This window comes from Phoca vitulina, unplaced genomic scaffold (genome assembly GCF_004348235.1).
Source record: "Phoca vitulina isolate PV1807 unplaced genomic scaffold, GSC_HSeal_1.0 scaffold8, whole genome shotgun sequence".
Lineage (NCBI taxonomy): Eukaryota > Metazoa > Chordata > Mammalia > Carnivora > Phocidae > Phoca > Phoca vitulina.
Window position 1 is genome coordinate 43,270,643 of NW_022589711.1, and position 23,649 is coordinate 43,294,291.

At 33.2% G+C, this 23,649-nt stretch overlaps 1 protein-coding gene and 1 pseudogene across 1 annotated transcript in view; both read left to right on the forward strand.

Annotated features, from left to right (window-relative positions):
• Positions 1–23,649, forward strand: part of STXBP5L (syntaxin binding protein 5 like) — a 432,652-nt gene that overhangs the window by 340,475 nt on the left and 68,528 nt on the right. The window lies entirely within an intron of this gene.
• On the forward strand, positions 14,951–19,783 carry LOC116633871 (annotated as a pseudogene).

Sequence of the window (23,649 nt, forward strand, 5' to 3'; positions counted from 1 at the left end):
GTAATCTACTGCTTTATTTTCATAATTCTTACAATGTGAAATTCATAACTTTAGTAATTCTAATATAGTTTCTGAAATTTAATCATAAACAAATTTGACTCCAAAATCAATTAGAAATAAATGTCTTTAAAAATATTTTTGGCCTCCCAAAAAATTAAGACCAGAGGTATGAGTGTAGTACTTTTTTTTTTTTAATTAACATATAACATATTATTTGTTTCAGGGGTACAGGTCTGTGATTCATCAGTCTTACACAATTCACAGCGCTCACCATAGCACATACCCTCCCCAATGTCCATCACCCAGCCACCCCATCCCTCCCACCCCTCTCCACTCCAACAACCCTCAGTGTAGTACTTTTAAAGACATTTTAAAGGAGGGTTTTTTACCAGAGGTAAATAATGCTAAATAAAAATTGGTAATGTTATACAGAAATTCTGTCTTCTTATAGCTAGAGTTGAATTAGTGAGAAATATATACTGTAGGTACATAGAATATGATACCACTGGACCTTAGTTGGTTCATACCTCTGGACCACAGTTTGGAAACATGTATATTCATTGATAAAAAAAGAAAAAATGATAATATGCTGGAACTAAAGCATCAAGATAAAGCATGAGCCCACTAAAATATACAAAAAGAGTATAAAGATTCCTAGGAATAAGTCTTTAAGGTATGCAAAAAAAAATGTTAGTAGTAGAAATTGTTGGGTGGTGGGATTATGAATGGTTAGCTTATTTTATTTATTTATCTGATTTTTCTCCAATGCATATATAATAATATGTACATTTTTAAGCACCAAAAATATTAGGTATATCTTTGATACTGAACTATAGGTATGTTTACATAGAGTATCAAAAATTGTTTTAATTTTTGATTTTAACTTAACACAAATGTATAAACATTTAATACCTTATAAAGGAATTAATTTTGACTTTTAGAAATTCATTTAGAACTGTGACATTTCTTCAGTTTGCTGTCTTAAGAGTTGTTAGTTGTTTATCCTTATTCTTCAGGAATGTAGGCTAAGTAGAATCTAGTTGTATCTGTGTAAATTTTTGTTTAATCATATCTATTTAATCCTTATTTTACTGCTTTTATTTTAAACATGATCTCATACATTACCCTTTCTTTTGCATTTCCATTGGCATCATCCTAATTTAGGCATTTATTATTCCACATTTAAAGTATCACTAAATGTTCTAACAGGTGTCTCTGCTATCCATCTCTCACTCTTACAATTCATTTTGCAAATCATGTTGCAAAATTAATCTCCTTAAATATTACTTTGATATTTTTATGTCAGAAATCTTCAGTATAAAATTCAATCAATATTCTGTATCAATTTAAGTAACTTCACTTTAAATTCTCATCCATAATCTGAATTTTAATAGTAATATAGGGTTCAAATGTCAAAAAGAAATGGAATTTAAATTCTCCCTCCCATCCTCCCCCATACATTGTTTCCATCCTTTTGAAAAATAGTTACTTTCTTATTTATCCTTTCAGTTTGTGTTTGTAAACAAACCAAAAAGACATACATTCTTTTTTGCTTCCTGTTTTATACACAAGTAGTATATGCATTTCACTCTACTTTGCTTGTTTCAGTTTACTGTGTATCTTGTCTTTCCATTTGATTACATAATCATTACAGTTGTATGATATTTAATTGCATGTATGTACTATTAATTTATATAGTCCTTTCACCAATTAAAGGACACTTAGTTTGCTATCAAACTTCTGTCATGTCAAACAATGCTGCAGTGACTAACCTTGGTACATTCCTCATTTTAAATGTGTACAGGTATACCTATAAGATAAATTCCTAAAATTGGAGCTGCTGAGTCAGAGTATATGCCTGTCTAATCTTTATAAATTCTCCCTATTTCTCTCCTTCTATCAATAACATCAATAAACCAATGTTTATTGGTTATCATTTTTTTAATTTTATAAGTCTGTTGGGAAAAAAGGATATGTCAATGTAATTTCAACTTATCTCTCACATTGTTATATTTAATACCTTTTCAATTGTTTAAGAACTCTTTAAATATTTTTTTTCTGTAAATCATCTATTCATACAATTTACCCATTTTCTATAGGGTTGTTTGTTCCTTTCATATCAATTTTTATTGCCTCTTTACAAATTAAGATCACCCTTTTATGACATGAGATCCAAATATTTTTTCTTAATTTTGCTTGTGGTATCTCTTGCCTTACAGCAGCTTTCTGCATTCAGATATTTCTTTTAAGGATTTTCTTTATGCGCAACAATTTAAATACTATTGGAGTTAACTACTTTTTAAAGTTTTGGTAGAATTCTCCCATCAAGTCATTTAACCTTTATAATTACTTATTTTGTATGTTCATATTATCTGTAAAGAAAACGTTTCATTAAAAAAAAGAAAAGTTTTCGTTATGGAAATTTTCTAACATGTTCAGTGTAACATATGCAAAGACTGTGGTTCTTTCTTTTAGGCTGTTAATAGTCAATCTATTTTTCTGTTGTTGTTTTTTTTAAAACCTGAACCCAAGTTTTGCTGGGTTTGGGGGGTTTTAACTTCTGCTTTTAACTGTTAGTTCCCTCCTCTGCTTCCCTTTATTTTTCACTTTTCCTTTTTGTGTGTGTGGGTGTGGTAGATGCTTAATTCATTTATTTCTTACATTGATATTATTTCTTTATATCTATATAATAAGATTAAATTTCCCATTATATGTGCATTATATGTGTCATAGGTTTTGATAAGTTGTGATCGCATTAACAGTGTTTTCCATATGGTAGACAGTTTTACCTGAGTTAATGTTAACTTGTAGCATTAAGTAGTTATAAGTGTTGCCTTCATATTATTTAAGTCTTTCTTGTCCTTATATTTTGATTACTTGACTCAAGGATGGAGAAAAGGAGAATTAAAATACTGTACTAATAATGTGTTTCTGTTTTTCCTTATATCTGCTGTGTTAAGAATATTCATGTGTAGATATTTTAAAATATATCCACAAAAAGTGCATCTTGTACCATTAATCACCATTATTCATTTCATATTATGTCTTTTCCACCTGAATTCCACTTTGTTTACTATTAATACAACAACTCTTGCTTTTTTTACTTGGAATTTTTTGTATACCTTGGTCTTACCTCTTTAGGAGTAAGCTTTTTTAACTGAGGTACAATACGGAATGTCTCTAGAACCTCAGAAATTTCCCTCATGCCTCTCAGCCACATATTCCTACAAAGGTACCTACTGTTTTGACTTTGAACCATAGATTCGTTTTGTGGGGTTTAGACTCTCATATCAGTGAAAACATGCATTATTTACTTCTTTTGTTTCTTGCTAATTTTGTTCAACATTATATATATGATATTCAGTTACATTGCTGAGTGATTTGTATTGCTGTGTGATATTCCTTTATGTGAATATATCTATGCATTTTATTCTTGCTGCACATTTAGGTAGTTTTCAGTTTGGGGCTATTTTAAGTAAAGCTGTTATGACCAATCTTGTAAAATTTTCAAAGCAAATATAAACTCATTTTTGTTGCACATGTATTGGAGTGAATTTGGGGGGTCATAGGGTATGTCTATGTTCAGCTTCAGTAAATACTACTGAGTTTTTCAAAATGGTTGTACCAGTTTTACTTCCATTAGCAGTGTATGAAAGTTTTACCTGTTCCACATACATCTTTCCCTCAGTAAAATTTTTAGTTTTCATTTTAGAGGTCTTGCACACCTTTCATTGGCTTTATTCTTTGGCATTTGGTGTTTTTATATGCTGTAATTTTTTATTTCTTTTTCTTGTTGTTTGTGGCTGGAATATAAAAATACAATTAATTTTGTATACTGACATATCTAGAAAACTTGATAACTTCCAATAATTTGTAAATTCTTTTGGACTGTCTATCCAATTATGCTCAGTGTTAAAATTACAGTTCTACTTCTTATTTCTAAAGGAAGACTTTAGCTAGGATCTCCAATACAATGTTGAATATATGTAGTATTAGCAAACATCTCTTCCTTCTTCCCAATCTCAGGGATATGTCAATATCATAACTAATTATGATAATTATTATAGGTTTTTAGTAGACATCTTGCTTTTAGCGTTCTGCCTCTGATGTTTCTTTTTTCATTAATGTTAGAGCAAGTCTGGAAATACCACCACCACACTTCTTTCTGCAAGGCAGAATCAGGACTTCACATGCAATGAAGTAGATTGTTTCAAAGCAGGAAGGTTTCAACTACTTTGTTAGGTTACTTGGGACAAAAATGATTGGCTGTGAAAAGATTCACTTATCACTTCAGTGCCCTGTTTGAGACTGGTTTGCTACGCAGGGCCCACTCTTCTTTACTAGCAACCTTAGAAGATAAATATTCATAATTGAGGAATGAGATCTCTTATTACGGCTTTTAAATCATTATAGACTTATTAAAATATATGAAATTTATCCTTGTGGGAATAGTGCCAACAAAGTTTATTTTACCTTAAGAAAATTGGAAATATTATTTGCATATTCCATCCATTTCCCATGAAAAAAAAATAATTGTGTTGTATTAAGGGGTCTTTCTAAGCCCACAATGGAGAATGTGCCCGATGCTATTCCTAGAATACCACAGCAGCACATATTCATAAAACTACATTCTGCAATCTCTTCCTATTGTAGGAATTGCTGTATCTAGATTATCAGGAAAGGTATAGTTAGGGTAAATGCAGACTTTTTAGCCCAATCTCATAAAACTAAAATGTAACTGAAAAAATTGTGTTTAAGACTTTAACAGTAGTTTACAAAACTCATGAAGCCTATTATCTCTAAAGGTAGAAAAGAATGAAGATATAAACAATTAAAATGTTTAGATAACTTATGAATGACAAAATCAATAATATGTAATTAAGGGAAACAAGAATATATGTAATACATTTAACTTTTGAAAAATTAAGAAAAGCAGCCATGCCTCCTAATGTCTCCTTGATTCATACAGTAAAAAACAGGTCATTAGGTCTGATTAATAATGGCAATTATTATGTTTGTACCTGGGTATATCTCCCCTTTTTCATGTATATATAGCATTTAAGAGCCAATACTATTCTTGCATTCTCTATTTTTTTCCTTAATTCAGTTTTCCTCAAATGTAAGCCTGTATCAAAATCATGTGAAGAGTTTGTTAAAACACAGAATGCTGAGTGCCAGAGATTCTAATTCAACAAGTCTAGAGTGGGGCCTGAAATTTTGCATTTCTAGCAAGTTCCTACATGATGCTAATGCTTCTGGTCTCTGGACCACTTGAGCATCATGCCTCTGTGAAAATTCTTACAATATTTTTTTCAATACTTACCCTCTCAGTATCTATTTTGTGATCTTTTCACCCCTTTAAAATCTGATTAAAACATTGATGCAAATAGCTGAGCAAAAATGGTTGGTAATTAGGCAAGCCAGAGACCAATAATCATTTTTAACTCTGATTTCCTACATGGATCTCAAACTCCCTTTAGCCCAATAAACTGCAAGTAAAAATAGTGAAGTTTAAGATTATTAAATATTTATTTGAGCATAATGAGAGAGAACAGAATAGGAATTGGGAGCTAAAAGAATCCCATTGAGCCAACCAGAAAGCTGATGTTCTTAACTCCCAGGATAATATAAACATTTCATATTATTTATTTATTCACCCAACTATTCAACAAGTAATTTTCAGTATCTGCAGTTATGTAGATATTATGTTATCTACTGAGAATAAACTAATGAACGAAATAACATACTCCATGCCAAATGGAACTGAGTCTATCTGCAGAAACCAACATTAAACTAATAATTTTACAAATAGTTGTTTTTTCTTAAAGCTGTGTAACCCTTTTTCACTCACCAGGTAAGGTTGTGCAATTTGTGTACTACATAAACATACCTCCCAAGAGGATGAGCCGGAACTAACATTCAGCCCTAGCTCCGCTTACCTGGAACAGAACTGCAATCCCTCAAGGAAACAGGCCCTTTGTCTTTGGACAAGGAATTGAAAACTAACCTAGCCTTCAACTGTAGATTTATATCTGCCCACAAGATGTGCATTTTTCTAATTTTTCCTCCTTGAAGGTGTGCCTTTAAAAATCATTTGCTCAGATGAACATCTTTTCCTAGTCTAGCATCAAGTTCTAGTACTGCTGCTACCTATGCAGCCATCAATCCTTGTGATTCTCACTGTCCACAATATACAATAGACTAACTATGCTATCAAGTTCAAGTTAAGACTAGGGTGATAGAAATATGTATCTCTATTAAAATATGTTTATTTAGGTATCTTTAATAAAGATATCTTTATTAAAACATCATAGAGACTAACATCACAAAATACTAACAAAGAAGTAACCAGCTCTGTTGTTCTCAAACCTGGGTTAGAACTACGTCTTATAGCCTAGCTTGAATGCTCCTTCTGTGTGGTTCTACATTTCTAGAACCCCACTACATCTTCCAAAGAAGAAATCTTCTTCAAGATAGTCCTCTGTTGGGGCAGTACTAAATACTGCCCTCCAAATAGTCCTCTGTTGGGGCAATACTAAATACTCAGATAAAGGCACAAAATAGAGACCCTTTCAAATCGTTATCATGAAATTCACCTGTAAGATAAAACTTCTGGGTTCACTTGGGCTAAGAAATTAAATGCCAATAGTCTTTTATTCCCTTCCTTTAGGACTTGCTACCAGAACTCCTGAGGCAGCACCAGGCTTTTATAGGAATGAAATACCATCTGTGAGACAGCGGAATCAAGTACATCACTTGCCAGGTGAAAGTGAAAATCTCTTTTTTGAACAAACAAGTTTTTCGTATCTCTACAATTTTCTGGACTACACAATTTGTCTCAAAAGCTTTATCCTTATTTGGGCTGAAAATATAGGTCCCCCACAGTGAATGAAGACAAATTTCCCTGAAACAATTAAAACCATAGACACTGACTTCATAAGATATAAAGCAGGAATTCCTAAGGCATCTGTGATTTTGAAATGTCCCATATAATTTTGATAGTGTTATTTTTCTACTTTAAGCCTGAATACTTTTATCAGACCTATACAAAAATATGGGGGGGACCAACAGAGAACTCAGGGAAACTTAAGAGCCAAAAAGTGGAGTGGTTTTGTAAAAATTCTCCAAATTCTTCATAATACAATTAAATATTATCTATGATCACAAACTACTGATGATCATGGAAACCCCACCAAAGAATTGCCTCAAAGGGGCAATGTTCTCTTAGAAATAGTGAGCAGAAAGGAAGGTCTTATAATCTGTTTTATGCAGAGCCATTGAATATTTGATGCTGTTCAGAGGGACCAAATCAAAATCAAACACAGGTTGTATAGCTTCCTTAAATTAGGCATTCATTACAAAATGGTTGTGACCAGATTTGCAACTTTAAGAAGAATAAGTTACCAATGTTATAGACCCCAAATAAAGTCAGTAACCAAGGAATCTAAAAATAATTGTAATCCACAATTTCTCCAACAGTAGTTTCTTTTTTTTATGTAATAGAACACCCCTGTGATAGGCCTTTTTCTGAGGAGTAAACTGACGCTCAGAGTATTTAAATAAGTAGAGCTACAATTTCAACTTGGTTACATTTGGTTGTAAAGCCTATGCTTTTTCCTGGTTTTCATTAATAAAAAGAGAAAAAGAAATACAGGAATTGCAAAAAACTAATCACAGTTTAAATTAAAGGACAGCCATGCAGTGACAAAGTTGCTAAGTTATGAAGAAAATGTTTTAACAAAGAAATTCAAAAGAACCTAAGAAATATACTTTGCATGAAACATTAGAAATATAGCTTACCATTTAAGTTCCAGGAAAAACTGGTTTCAAAAGTAGTTTTTAGTTCATAGAATCAACAAATTATCACATTTTGAATTTATTAAGCCTTGTTTGCTAAAAATTATAATCAATGTTGGTATAGTACTTTAAGGCAAACAAAGTATTTTTCATGTGTATTTTCTTATTCAATCCTATAGGAACTCTATAGGGTTAGTGTTGTTCTCCTTTTCCACAGATGGAGAAATTATGACTAAGGAAAAATTTCATAACTTGCTCAAGGTTACCCTGCTAATGTCTGAACCAACCCAAATCTTCAGACTTCAAGGTCCACTGATCCCAAATTATTTGTCCTCCTATTATGTGCTTTAAAAAAAAAAGAGTGTGCTGAAGAACCTAGATCTCTCTGGGAGTTTATAATTCAAGGTAGAGAAGAACAGAAATAAAGTTTCATAATCATTTAACTCTTGTTCATACAACACTAAGAAAAAGTCACTGATTCATTAACACTATCCATATAGAAATATAATACATATTTTAATATACCAAGAAAAGTGGAGTCATGACACTAAACATTTTTTTATGCTGGGACAAATTCAAATAAAGGTCCTTCTTTGCCTGACTTTATCATAGTCACTTCATAAAATGCGGGGCAGGGGGGGCGGTAGTAATATAGAGGCATGTAGGCCTTTGAGGGCTCTACTGTGGTATGGTGATTCCGGAATTGTGTGTATGTACTATACCTATATATGTACCAGGTGCTTTTGTTCTATCTTAGTTTCTAGCTTAGGGAAGATAGAGACAAATGAAATTCATTACTATGTTCCAACCAGTCAGTAAATGAATCAATACATAGATAAACTTTACAAGCATTTTAATCTAAACTTTTAATTTAGTATTAGATTTATTTATTTTGCAGAAGACATGGAGGCCAACACACGGGGTATCTGCTGTATCATATATAACATACATACTGTGCTGCTTCCTGGAAAGGACACAGCTTTGGAGTCAGAGAAATTTGAACTTACCTGCCATTCCTATCATTATAACTTTAGCCAAGTTTCTCAACCTTAACTGTATACTAATTCCAGAACATAGATTCTCAATAATATATAGTAGTGGTTATTATATATGTGTGTGCTGCTGAAGCGAGCACTAGTAGTGGTTATTATAAAAATAATAATGAATATCCATAGCCTAAAGAGACTGAATTTGATCTCCTTGACTATTCTAAATTTCTAGTATTAGTTGTAGCTTAGCCATAACAAAGTAGAAATCCTTCACTGGAAATCAAAAGATCAATCCAGTTGTTTCTAGCCAAGAAACAACTAATCAAAAGCTTTGAATTAGAAACTTCTAGCCTACCTCTTTATGTTATTTCCCATTAAAGTAGTAAGCCACATTCAGACTGATTCAGGGTTTGTTCTGTTCCTAAAATTTTGATTCAAATGTGGCACCAAGGACCTGAGGTGTGTGGGGGTTTTTTTACATTTTTATTTTTTTAAGTTTTTATTTAAATTCCAGTTAGTTAACATACAGTATAATATTAGTTTCAGGTGTACAATATAGTGATTCAACACTTCCATGCAACACCTCATGCTCATCACAAGTGCACTTCTTAATCCCCATCACCTGTATAACCCGTTCCCCCACCCAACTCCCTTCTGATAACCATCAGTTTGTTCTCTATTATTCTGAGAGCTGTTTGAAGCCAATACAACATCCCTCAGATGAACCAGGCTGCACTTTCCATTGACTTTGCCTTGAATTAGGAGTTAGGAGAAAAGCAAGTGAATATACAAGTGATTGATGTATCTGATGCACTGAAGATACATGAAATCCCCTAGGCAAAATACTGTTGTAATGCCTGAAGTTCTGTTCATATTTAGGGCTGAGCATATGACCTCATTCTGTCATAAGCTATGCTAAGCCACCAGACTACCCTACCTCATTACTGTAACCGAGCCTAAATTTGGAGGCAGAAAATCTAGAATAGAGATAAATAGTCTTGGAAAGGTTTATAATCTGGTGCTATCATAGGGCTTGGCCATCACCTGAGCTTTAGGCCTGAATTTATTATTAGTATGTATTAGTTACATACAATTAATATTAGTATGTATTTTGACATCAGCCAATCATTTCATTCACTTGCATCATCTTTGATCTCTTATACCATCCAACCTAATATTTTCTAGGTAAGTCAGAAGGTGATAGATGTGATTAGGTAAGTGATTAACACTATCTATGAGGATGCTTTCCTGTGAATTTTTCTAACTCAGTTTTATTGAGATATAATTTACATAGGATAAAATTCACCTTTTTAGCGTACAGTTATAAATTTTATGGGTTTTTTTTTTCAAAAATATACGCCATGACATGTTAAAGTAACAAGAATTTCCTGACAATTTGCCCAGAATCTAACAGAACTAAGATCATAAGAAATCAAACTGTTTTAAGTCTAACACTTTGTGTAGCAATATTCCCTGCCCTGCAGCTGGATTACCTATGGCATTATTTGCTGTATTGTTGTCACTGAGCCAAGATAGGTAGTTTTTCAAGGTGTGAAGGATGAAAGATACTGTTCTTGAGAATGCACAGGACTTAAAGAGATTTGTATGGAAAATAAGCCCATGATGAATTAAGTGTATGACACCACTATTGAAAAGACAGTGGACTCTTAGGAAGTACTACTGTGCAGAGCAAACAAATGATAGTACTATATAAAATTGGAGACTATCTCAAGTATTCAGTGTTTAATCAAAGGCACCAAATTTTAAATAAGACATGTTGCCCAGATAAGTCATTTTTGATATAGAATACCACAGAGTGACAATATTTTCTTGCCAACTAATAATGAAAATAGCTAACATTAAATGCTTATTAGATAATCACACAATGCTAAATGCATTACATACATTTCCTTAATTAATGTTGATGAGGTCCCTATGAAGTAGGGACTATTATTATTCCCATGTCATAGAGAAAGGGACACATACTCTTCCTGAGATTAAGTAACTACTAGCCCAGTATCACTCAGATAGCAAATGGTTGAGTCATGGTATGAATCCAGCTCACTTATGTTCTGGATCATTGGGCTTCACTTCATCAAATACCAGGAAACCTGCCTTCTTAGAGAAGAGCAAAAGTCTTTGTAGAAATTTACAGAGGAGGAAAAAAGGCATCTAGCCTCTTCTAACAGGGGTTTTACTGTCCTTATAACTACCACATTCCATTCAAAATTAGGAAATGTAAGATCAATGATATAATGAAATTTTTTTTTTACTTAAAGGAACCAAAAAAGTACCTGTCAACTCAAAAATAAATATAATAATCAATTTTAAAAGCTCATCAAAATGTTATCTGTATCTGTAACTGTATCTACATCTAATTTAACAAATGTGGACAATATGGTCTCTCGTGTGAAAAATCTGAGATTCATCTCAGGAAATACTTCTTGTGGAAGGGTCCCATATAAAAGTCCCATAGGTTGATTAATATTCATAAAATATTCATAAAACCATAAAATGTTATTTCTCAAAATGTGATCTGCCAACTCTTTGTATCAGTATCACCTTCTTAAAAATTCCTGCTGATCTATTGAGAGTACCTGGAGGTGGCCCACAAGTCTCTGCAGAGGCTTTAAGAACTGGCATGTGAGAGCAAGAATCATTTACTCTTTATTGCTCCAGAGGTTAGAACTGGGAAAATTATAAATGGTAAAAGAAAGTAGTTTGAGCTCATATAGAAGGAATTTTTAGAGCAATATAGCAACCTAAAATTGGATTTTTTTATAGGTTTAAAGGTTTCTATCAGAACTATTTAAACAGATAGGATATCAAGAATGTTGTAGGGGAAATAGTTTCATTGAATAGGATATTGGAGTAAATGACCTTTAAGATTCCTTTGAGCCAAGATTCTCTTTTTTGTGCAATGTGCTGAGCCACTGAGTAGTGAGAAGTTTCTATTAACTATTTTCTCCCCTTCACCTAACAATATGTAATGACAGCGGTGCATATGCTTTAGCTTAGAGAACAGTAAAAATGAAGAAATTCAGAGAGCCACATTCCCAGGGGCACATTGCAAAGGTTAATACATATTGTTTCCATTCTGTACATTTCCAAGACGAATTGCCTCTTACTACCTCTTGCCTTACTCATCTTCCAACCCAAATTCCTCAAATGTTCATGTGTAACAACATATTTCTCTAACACTTAAACATACTTTGTCTGCTTTGCCCTCTTCAGAATAACTCCTCAACCCTATCTTTTGATTTTACTGGTTTTATCAACATTTATTTAGCAAACACTCATTGTACACCTACTCTATGTCAGTACTTTATTAGGTATTGGGAATACAACCCCCACTTTTGGAGAACTCAGTTTCAGGATGTTAATGAGGAGTAAAAAAAAAAAAATCAGGTGTAATGAAATGTGTTAAGTGTAATAAAGGAAATGTGCACAAGGGGCTATGAAGGTTAAGATAATGGCATCAGGTGAAGCCTTAACTCTGAAACTACATTTAGAAAGGAGGCGATTTTTGAGGAGTCTCAAAGAACAAGTAAGAATTTACTAGTTATCTGGACAGAAGGAGCACCACCCCCCCCCACACCCAAAAAAGAGTGTACCAGCTGGGCAAATGAGGAGAATCATTCTGTGCATGAATATATTAAAGTTCCCTAATTAATCCCACTATCAAATAATTCCCTTTCCCTCCCTCAGTTATACTATTGAAGATGGGGTTTGTGAGGGGACCCCAGTTTTCAGGCTTTCTACAGAAAACCAAAAAGAGGTAACAAAATGGAGGAGGGGATCCAAAAAACTAGAGCAGATTTGGGAGCCAGAGTAAGTTAGATACTAGACTATAGGATGTGAATTTTCCATCAAAAAGAATAGTGGGAAGTGGGAGGGCATGTGACATTGTGGTCTTTGTCCTGCTTATGTATCTGGGCTTACTGACCAATAGGCAGGAATTGTTTGCCCTCTTTTTGAAAACATCTTTGTAATCCATTTAAAAATAATACTATATAGATATGTTGAAATACCATATTTTTTTAAAGATTTATTTATTTGAGAAAGAGAGAGAATGAAAGACCAGGGGGAGGGGCAGAGGGAGGAGAGAAAATCCACAAGCAGACTCCTCGCTGAGGAGGGAGCCCATTCGGGGCTCGATCCCAGGACCTGAGATCATAAACTGAGCCAAAACCAAGAGTCTGCCACTTAACTGAGTGAGCCACCCAGGCGGCCCAAAATACCATATTTAAAAACAAAATAGAAACAAGATAAATTATGATACAAATCCTTCCATTAGTTATTTAAAAAATTAAAGATTGGGCGCCTGGGTGGCTCAGTTGGTTAAGCGACTGCCTTGGGCTCAGGTCATGATCCTGGAGTCCCTGGATCGAGTCCCGCATCGGGCTCCCTGCTCGGCAGGGAGCCTGCTTCTCCCTCTGACCCTCCCCCATCTCATGTGCTCTCTCTCTCTCTCTCTCTCATTCTCTCTGTCTCAAATAAATAAAATCTTTAAAATAAATAAAAAATAAATTAAAAATAAATAAAAAATTAAAGATTATTCTAAATACTGAATATACCCCACTCCTTCAGTTCATCTGAATTGTGAATTTACAAAATATATTTGTAACCTCTTATGAAGCATATTATGTATATTTAGTTTGCCATATTTTGATATAAATAACTTTCTCCTTGTGCTAATTCTAAACCCAAATTACTAAAATTTGATTTCTTGGTTGTGCCTTAATCTTAATAGAATTATTTTTAATGTCTTTATAGCAACATTTGCCTGCTGCTATTATTTTTATTAGAATGATAATACTTAGGTTTCCTTTTACAAGTAGTTTAGCATGGAATATAGTAGTCAGCAAAACACAGTCCATAGGCCAAATCCAGCTTGCCACCTATCTTGGTATGACTTGTGAAATAAGAATGGGTTTTTAATTTTTAAATGGTTGGGGGGGGGGAATCAAGAGATACTATTTCATGACACATAAAAAATATATTTAAGTTTATATTTAGGCCTTCTAAAACCTGTTATAAAATGTATTCCAATCATATTCCAGTAGAAATATTAAAGATAGTATCAAGAATGTTATTTGACAGATTAAGCTACAAGATTAGCTATGAATTGATGAAGGGATTTTTTTTCAAAGTTATATTATTAGGTAGCAAAATTCAGAAATTTGTGAGCCAGGTTTTCTGATTTTAAATTGAATATTCTTTCTACTCTGTCATCTGCATCTTTATTTTACAATAACTTTCCTATTTGTAAAGAAAAATCACTCATTAGAAGGTATAAGTAGAAGGTATAAGGTAAAAGTATTGACAGAAAAGATGTCTAACATGATTTCCCCTTATGCATTTCTATAACATGCATTTCAGTTAAATATTTTGAGATACCCAATGTGAAATCTTTATTAACAGATAAATAATGAGGAAAGATTATAAATAAATTATAGGTGTTTTCTTGGTCTATTCAAACATTTTCTGATAGCTTGATTTATAATATAATTAAATTCATTTTCAAATATCTTTTATTTTCAAGATCTTATCTACTGAATTTAACATTGTACTATTCAATATGAAGTCATTTCATCTGCCATTGGCATGGTTTCCTTGACTATATCATATACACCTATAATAGAATTTTCTTTTTATTTCAAGAAAATGTTGAGAGTTTTATCATCAGTTTTTACACTTATCAGTTATTTATGAAATGAGCTCATGCATTTGTTGCAATATTTCTTTACCTATTAGATTGATCTGAAATGGATTTTTGGTTCTTCCCAAAATAAAAAAATCCCTTCTCATATCACATGTGAAAAAAACTATGAAAAGATATACTTTAATTATTTACTGTAAGAACAATTGCTTTCCTCATGTTTCTGTTTGCATATTAAATATTTACTACTGAATGACAACAAACTAACATCAGATAGTATTTCTGATTCTATACATGCTCACTAAATATAATGCTCATCAGGATTTAATAATTATACTGTAAAACAACTGTTCCCCCACACTCCTCTTTAATTTTATATAATTAACAACTGCCTTTTTCCTTTTTCTGTTGTTTCAGTTAAAGGATCAAGAAAGTTAAGTCTGCCAACAGATCTTAAGGCTGATCTTGGTACGGTACGCCAACAATTTTAAGTTTTCTTATATTCATTTGGCTGAACATTTTTACCAACCAGTCCATGAATAACAAGTTTCCTAGATGGCAATGTTTGATGGCTTTCCAAAAAGGCTTTCTTAAAAATCACCATACAGTTCTGTTGGCAGCATTCAACATTTCATTTGTTAACAATCATTTTACAAAATTATGTTTGATAAATCATTACACACCAAAATATATAATGTTTCATTTCTTTTTAGCATGAAAATGTTTTCGAACATTGAATAATCATGCATATGGACCCTACCCTTTGTGACTGTAATCGTGTAAATGAGCATCATTTTTTTCCCAGAATTATTTTCCCTATTCTGTGTATTAGTATTATTTAGAATTAATGCTATATAACAACAACAACAAAAAATGCCTGATACATAAAAGAAAGGAGCCCTAGCTTTTTTTTAATTTTAGAAAAGTTACAGAAAATTTGATTCACTTTTAGTTTATTGTGGGGGTCACAGGCTTATTCTTAATTCAAACTCTGAAATAAATAATGCTTTATTACATAGATCTTCATAAACTTTTCCTTCAGAGCTTTTATCTACTTGTTCCAGCATAGGTTTTTTTTTTCCTAATTTAATTACCTTTGCTTTCATCTCCTTTATTCTAACTTAAAGCCATAGCATTAAATCCTGCTAATGTCATGGTTAAAACAACAAAAATACAATAATTAGTCTTTGCATTATATTTTAGAGTTTACAAAGCTGCTTCTCATATACTATTTTACCTGATTTTCTTAGCAGCTCCTTGAAGTTGCTCTTGCTATTCCCAATCTTTTTTTTTTTCTCTTCAGAGAAGAAACAGATCATGTTAATAAATGGTAAAGATTTGAAGGGAGATCATAGAACATGTTACCCAAAGTTTATAGAGCATATTCACATACCTCACCTCATTGTATCTAAATTAAATAACTGTTAAACAAATAATTTATTACATTTAATATCTAATTACATATAATCTTATATGAATTTGATTAATTCATGTTTTATAAATATAAAGCATTAACATGCTAACATATTAGTATTATTAATTCCACATTAAATAAATTGCTATAAATTAGTATTACCATTATAATTGATAATGGACATAAAAGAAGAATCAACATTATAGTTCTATTTATTGACCTCCTACAATGTGTCAGATACTATGCTAAATGATTTGGACATATTGCCCAAGACAAGGTAGTTGATATTGTTCCCACTTTACAAATGAAGACAGGAGATTCCCAGCCCACTTCTAGATTTATTAGAAATAGCAAAAAAAGCTATTAGTTATAATTCCAATCTGGAGATCAGTTAGCATAGTTGTTATTAATAAACATTAACAAACAATTTCTACAAATGTTAGTCTCTCAAAGTCTCCAGTTAGTCTCTCAAAGTCTCCCTCCCAACAGCTTCATTCTCACTATTTTCACGCATATTTTGAGCAAAGATGAATTATGAAAACTCAGATATATATAAAATTGTCAAGTGCTTGTCACTTTACTGAAGGATTTTTGCACTTAAAAGGATTCACAATAAAATTTCATTAAATCTCTACTTCTAAGTATGTTAATGTAATTTCATTTAAAAAAATGAAATTTCCAGAAAAAAATCATAAGGCTTCTGAACAAGGATAAGTATCTATATAAATGTAAATTCTGGCATATAAAATCTTGGTGTAAAATATATCTGGGTTGCTTGTAACATGCTTTAGGAAGATTATTTTCCAGTAGTATATAATTAATTAGTGAAGGAGGAAGATTTGAAGCTATTGCAGAAGGCCAAATGAGGGCCTGAAGTAAAATAACAACAAAGAAAATGAAGAGAAAGCAGTCCCCATGGGAGAATTTACAACTGATGGGATTACAGTCGGTGTAACAGGGTTGGTAATGCATAGGAAAAAGGAGTCAAGAATGACTACAAAGTGTTAAGAATAGTTCTCATGGAGAATGCCTGGTTTGAGAGGAAAGGAGAATGAGTTTGAGTTGCTACAGGGACATCCATGTTAACCACTCAGTAAGCAATTAGAAATTATTGATAACATTCATTTATATCAAGGTATTATTAGTGACTATGTACATGAACTATTCACTGAAGACAAAGGAAAAAAATGACAAGGTGTTGGAGAGCTTTAGATACTAATGCAACTTCTTTGTTATAATAATCCTTACCTAAAGAACAATATAACAATAACAGTAAAATAAAAGTAATAGCAGCAAAAACCTCATACAGTGGATACTAATGCAGTTAGAACCCTTACGTAGTTAGCATTTTATGAGGTAATTGCCAGATTCATGGGAAATTGCTTTATACCTAACAGTTTTACATTTAGTGGAAAACTATCTTGTTTCTCATTTTTAACAAAAAAACAGACTTTTCTTTTTCCTAACAATATTTTGAATTAAAAACCTAAAAATGAATTTTATAGAATTCAAGCTTTGAGTGTACATAATCCAGGGGCTGGCACATAACATTATGAATATATTGTTATAGATGCAACATAGAGTACTATAAACGAAACACAGGCCCCCATAAGCCCTTAAAACATATCTATTACAAGATGAATTCCAGCCAATGAAAAGATGCATGGAGAGGCCATGGTCAAAGAACTGTAGTGATTATTTAACTTATTTAAATGTAGAACTAAAGTCAAACAACAGTGGCAAATATGATTACAAAATAGAATAAACTTAAAATCTGTAACAATATAGAAACAATAGTGAAATTTTAAAATTGAGAGATGGAACATAGAGAGGAGGATAGAGTTGCCAAAAAGAGAATTCTATAACTAAATTTGGTGATTAATTGGTGGTAAAGTGAGAACAAAAACAAGCAGAGGAAGAATTGCACTAAATTCACTTTTCATAGGGGAAATAAATGATTATGCATAGGTAACAATTTAAAAAGAAAAATACATATTCGAAATAACCACTAGAAAAAGGGTAAAATACCCCAAAACTTAGGCAAAGGATAATACATATAAAAAAAAAAAAAATCAGGAAGATACAACCCACTAAAGTGGGAGAGTAGAACAGAGCCCTGTTCATGTTGACTGACCACAGTCTTCAAATTCTCCACTTTGAGACTCTCAGGACTGCCCAGATTTTAGCTTTCTACCTTTTGAAAAGACCAAGAAGATTGTCACCGCTACAACTTTTTACTAGAGTCAATCACTTGTTATGCCTGGAATACTCAGATTGCCTTTAGCCATAATAACCAGAGTTCACATTTGTAAGAAGAATGAGAGCCAATGGGTGAAATCTCATGAACTCCAGGAGCACAATGGACACATCGCAGGTATTTATTGGTCTTTCAAGAGTGATCGCATTGTTTTTTGCCAGAGCCAGAAAGATGGTGTCTGGAAGCTAACCCTGATCTTCAGAATTAATTATGTGGCCCTTTTTGTGAAGTGGTCCCCTCTAGAGAACAAATTTGCTGTGAATAGTGAAGCACAATTCATTTCTGTTTATTACTTGAGCATGAAAATGGCAAGTGGGTAAGCAAACACATTAAAAGTTCCTTGGTTTGGATTGGCATCCCAACAATGTTTTCCTGGCAGTAGGATTATGTGACTTCAAATGCAGAGTGCTTCTGTATACATTAAAGAAGTGAATGAAAACCAACCAGTATGCTGTAGGGCAGCAAGATGCATTTTGGTTAGCTGGTATCAGTTCAGTGGTACTGGAAGCTGGGTCTCAGCTTCACCTTCTCTGCCAGTGGGAGCTCTGTAGCCTAGGTCAGCCATGACAGCAATGTGCCTATTGCTGATGCCTCAAATGGTTTTCAGGTTTCATCTGAAAACAGTTGCTGCCACTCCTGAATGCTGAATGAATTATTTGTCTCAGATAACACAGCATTGTGTAGCTGCCAGCCATGATTGCTACCCAGTGTTCTTTAACTAAGATGACCATGGCTTCTTGACTCTAGTCTCCAAACTGGACATTCCAAAACACAGCATCCAGCACAACAGGTTAGCTATGGAACACTTCCAGAACATGGACAAGAGAGTCACAACTGAGTACTACATCACAGCCTCAGATATGCTGTAGCAGAATAGATAGCATTACTCAAGTGGACAAGCAAGATGACTGGAAATTCTGCCCCACAGGAATTAATGGAGCCATGACAACTTGAGATTTCAAAATCTTAGAATCTTCTATCCAAGCCCTTCAAATAATCTGAAGCTGAGTGAATCTCTTTGACCTAGTATGACAGACAGCAACTGACTTCAGGTCTGTCATTTGCATGATGGTGAAGAAAACCAACAACAAGGAAACAATGAAAACGTGTATCGTGCAAATATCATTTGTATGTTTTGTTTAAATATCATTGGCAAAAGTGTTGAATGTTTTAAACATTCATCTTTTAAAATTTTTATTTATTTTTTTTGCTGTTTTATTCCACTCTTGACCAAAGCTGCTTTTAAGCAGTTCATTATGTAAAACTGTTGCATTAACTCAAGAGGGGGAAAGAGGTGGTATGTAAATTGTCTCCTAGAAAATTAAGTAAAAACAATCAATATGTTCTTTAAAATAGAACTAGGACGAACTCTCTCTCATGTCAATAGATGTAGGAAAATAATTTGGTTTTTATTATAAGAAAAAGACTTTTCAGCATGTGTCACATAACAAAATCCAACAAGAGAAACATCTAAAGCAAGGTGATTCAAAGGTTAGTAGTAGGGTACTAATATTCAAGTTGAGTTCAAGACAAAATACATTAAATTAGAAGAGTGCTTATATTTGTAGTGATGAAATGTACATCCACAATGGTGTTATACACAACTAATGAACCATTAAACACTACATCAAAAACTAATAATGTACTATATGCTGGCTAATTGAACATAATAATAATAAAAAAAGAATGAAAATAAATGACAAAATTCATGAAATAGAAGTGCAAACAGAAAAAATAATAAATCAAGTAATGTGGATTAATCAAAAACTATAACAGAATAAGAAGAAATAGAAATGCAGTAATAATGAGAGATTTTAACGTAATATAATGACAACTCAACAAAAAAGAAAGAACACTGAGGAAAAAAGAAACATAGTTTACATGGAATATTTATTTAATATATCTTGAACTTTGTACCTTAAAAGTGTTATTTTCAAGTACTAATTGAAAAATTTACAAAATTTAAACCTATATTAAAGCCACAAGAAAACCTCAATACTTAGAAGATTTCAAATCGTATTCTTTAATCACAAATTAGTGACATAAGAAAAACAAAAAATAGAAAACAAAAACAACCCCTAAAACCTGGAGGATTTTAAAACCTCACATATGTGAGGGCCTGGTTTCTAACTAGATCAGTAGCAAGATTTTTGTTTCATATCTCTAGTAATATCATGAATCAAGAACTCTGAAAATTATAGACTAAGGATCTAGAAGCTAGTGGAGAACAACTACAAAACTCCTACAGTAGAGAACAAAGGGAAGGTAGAGAAAAATTTCTGGGATGCTACAAAAGGCAACAAAAAATTTACCATAACAATTCATTCCAGTTGAAATTAATTTTATTAAAAGAATTACAAAGACTTTTCATTCTCTTACACCATACACAAAGATAAACTCAAATGGATGAAAGACCTCAATGTGAGACAGGAATCCATCAAAATGCTAGAGGAGAACATGGACAGTAACCTCTTCGACATTGGCCACAGCAACTTCTTTCAAGACATGTCTCCAAAAGCAAGGGAAACAAAAACAAAAATGAACTTTTGGGACTTCATCAAGATAAAAAGTTTCTGCACAGCAAAGGAAACAGTCAACAAAACTAAGAGACTACCCATGGAATGGGAGAAGATATTTGCAAATGACATTACAGATAAACGGCTGGTATCCAAGATCTATAAAGAACTTACCAAACTCAACACTTGAAAAACAAATAATCCAGAGTTGCCTGGGTGGCTCAGTTTGTTAAGCATCTGCCTTTGGCTCAGGTCATGATCCCAGGGTCCTGGGATCAAGCCCTGCATCGGGCTCCCTGTTCGGCAGGAAGCCTGCTTTTCCCTCTCCCACTCCCCCTGCTTGTGTTCCTGCTCTTGCTATCTCTCTCTCTGTCAAATAAATAAATAAGATCTTTTAAAAAAAAGAAAGAAAGAAAGGAAAACAAATAATCCAGTCAAAAAATGGGTAGAAGACATGAACAGACACTTCTCCAAAGAAGACATACAAATGGCTAACAGACACATGAAAATATGTTCAACATCACTAGCCATCAGGGAAATACAAATCAAAACCACATTGAGATACTACCTTACACCAGTTAAAATGGCAAAAATTAACAAAACAGGAAACAACAAATGTTGGTGAGGATGTGGAGAAAGGAGAACCCTCTTACACTGTTGGTGGGAATGCAAGCTGCTACAGCCACTCTGGAAAACAGTATGGAGGTTCCTCAAGATGTTAAAAATAGAGCTACCCTAGGACCCAGCAATTGCACTACTAGGTATTTACCCCAAAGATACAGATGTAGTGAAAAAAAGGGGCACCTTCACCCCAATGTTCATAGCAGCAATGTCCACAATAGCCAAACTGGGTAAGGAGCCAAGATGCCCTTCAACAGATGAATGGATGAAGAAGATGTGGTACATATACAATAGAATATTACTCAGCTATCAGAAAGGATGAATACCCACCATTTCCATCGACATGGATGGAACTGGAGGAGATTATGCTAAGTGAAATAAGTCAAGCAGAGAAAGACAATTATATGGTTTCACTCATATGTGCAACATAAGGAATAGCACGGAAGACCATAGGGGAAGGGAGGGAAAACTGAAGGGGGAGAAATCAGAGAGGGAGATGACCCATAAGAGACTATGGACTCCAAGAAACAAACTGAAGGTTTCAGAGGAGAGGTGGGTGGGAGGATGGGGTAGCTGAGTGATGGATATTGAGGAGGGCATGTGTTGAGATGAGCACTGGGTGTTATACACAACTAATGAATCACTGAACACTACATCAAAAACGAATGATGTACTATACATTGGCTAACTGAACATAATAAAAAAAAAGACTTTTATTTTAAAATAAGACTTTTTAGGATGCTTAAAGAGTGATAAAAAAAATAACTAATTTTTTAAAAGATTAACAAATCATGAAGCTAAAGCAAGCACAAATGAAAAACCAATTAAGAATCTTGGATAACAATGGGAGCACCCAGGTGGCTCAGTTGAGCATCCAACTCTTGATTTGGGCTCAGGTCATGATCTCAGGGTCCTGGGATTGAGCCCCACATAGAACTCTCTGCTCAGCGGGGAGTCTGCTTGAGATTCTTTCTCTCCCTCTACTTCTGCCCCTCCCCTCCATGCTCTCTCTCTCAAATAAATCAGTCTTTAAAAAAAAAAAAAAAGAATCTTGGATAACAGTGAACAAATAGAGACCATCAGTAAAGAAATAGAAATTATAAAAAGGAACCAAGTAGAAATTCTGGAGCTAAAATTACAATAGCGAAAATGAAAAATTCACCAGAAAGGTTCAACACCAGGTTTGAATAGGCAGAGGAAACTGGCCAATCTGAAGATAGTACAATTGAAATGATTGACACAGAAGGGCAAAAAGAAAGCAAAGGAAAATGAATAGAGATTAAGGGACTTGTGAAATATCATCAAGCATACCAACATATTATGGGAATACTTGAGAAAAGAAGAGAAAAAGAAGAAACAATATTTGAAGAAATAATAGTTGGAAACTTCTCTAACTTGAGGAAAGACATGAGCTACACATCCAAGAAATTCTTCAAACTCCAAATATAATAAACTCAAAGAGATACTCATTTGGATGCATTATAATCAAACTTTGCAAAAAGAGGATCTTAAAAGCAAGAGCGAAGTGACTCATCATGAATAAGAAATCCTCAGTAAGTTTGATAGCCAAATCCACATTAGAAGCCAAAGAGGCCAGAAGGCAGTAGGATAACATATTTAGTGCTGGCGGGAAAGTATCAACAAAGAATTCCTATATCTGGCAAAATTTTCCTTCAAAAATTAAAGAGAAATTAAGACATTGCCAGACAGACAAAGAGAGTTCATCACGAGTAGACCATCCCTATGAGAAATACTAAAGGGAGTCCTACAGGCTGAAATGAAAAGACATTTGACAGTAACTTGAAGACATACAAAGAAATAAAGAACAATGGTAAAAGTAACTACATAGGTAGATACAAAAGCCAATATTATTATATTTTTGGGTTTCAACTCCTTTTTATTTCCTACATGATTTAAGAGTCAAAGGTATAAATCTTTAATGGACATGTAATGAATAAAGATATGAAGACAACAATATAAGAGAAGGTGATGGACATTTATAGCAACAGAGTTTTGTATGCTATTGAAGCTAAGTTGGTACAATTCAAAAGTCATTGTTTTGAATTTGTAATCACCAGCATAACCATTAATAACTAAAAAACAGAAAAGGAAATATGAAGGGAATAAAAAGATACACTGGGAAAAAATTAATCAAACATAAAAGAAGGCAATCTTGGAGCAATTCATGAACAACAAAAGGTATACTTCTGGAAAACAAATAGAAAAACAGCAGAAATGCTTCCTTATCACTAATCACTTCAGATGCAAATGGATTAAACTCACCAATTAAAAGACAGATTGGCAGAATAGATTTAAAAATATATACTCTAAATGTTATCTACAAGAGAGTCATTTTAGATCAAAAAACACAAATAGGCTGAAATTAAAAGGAT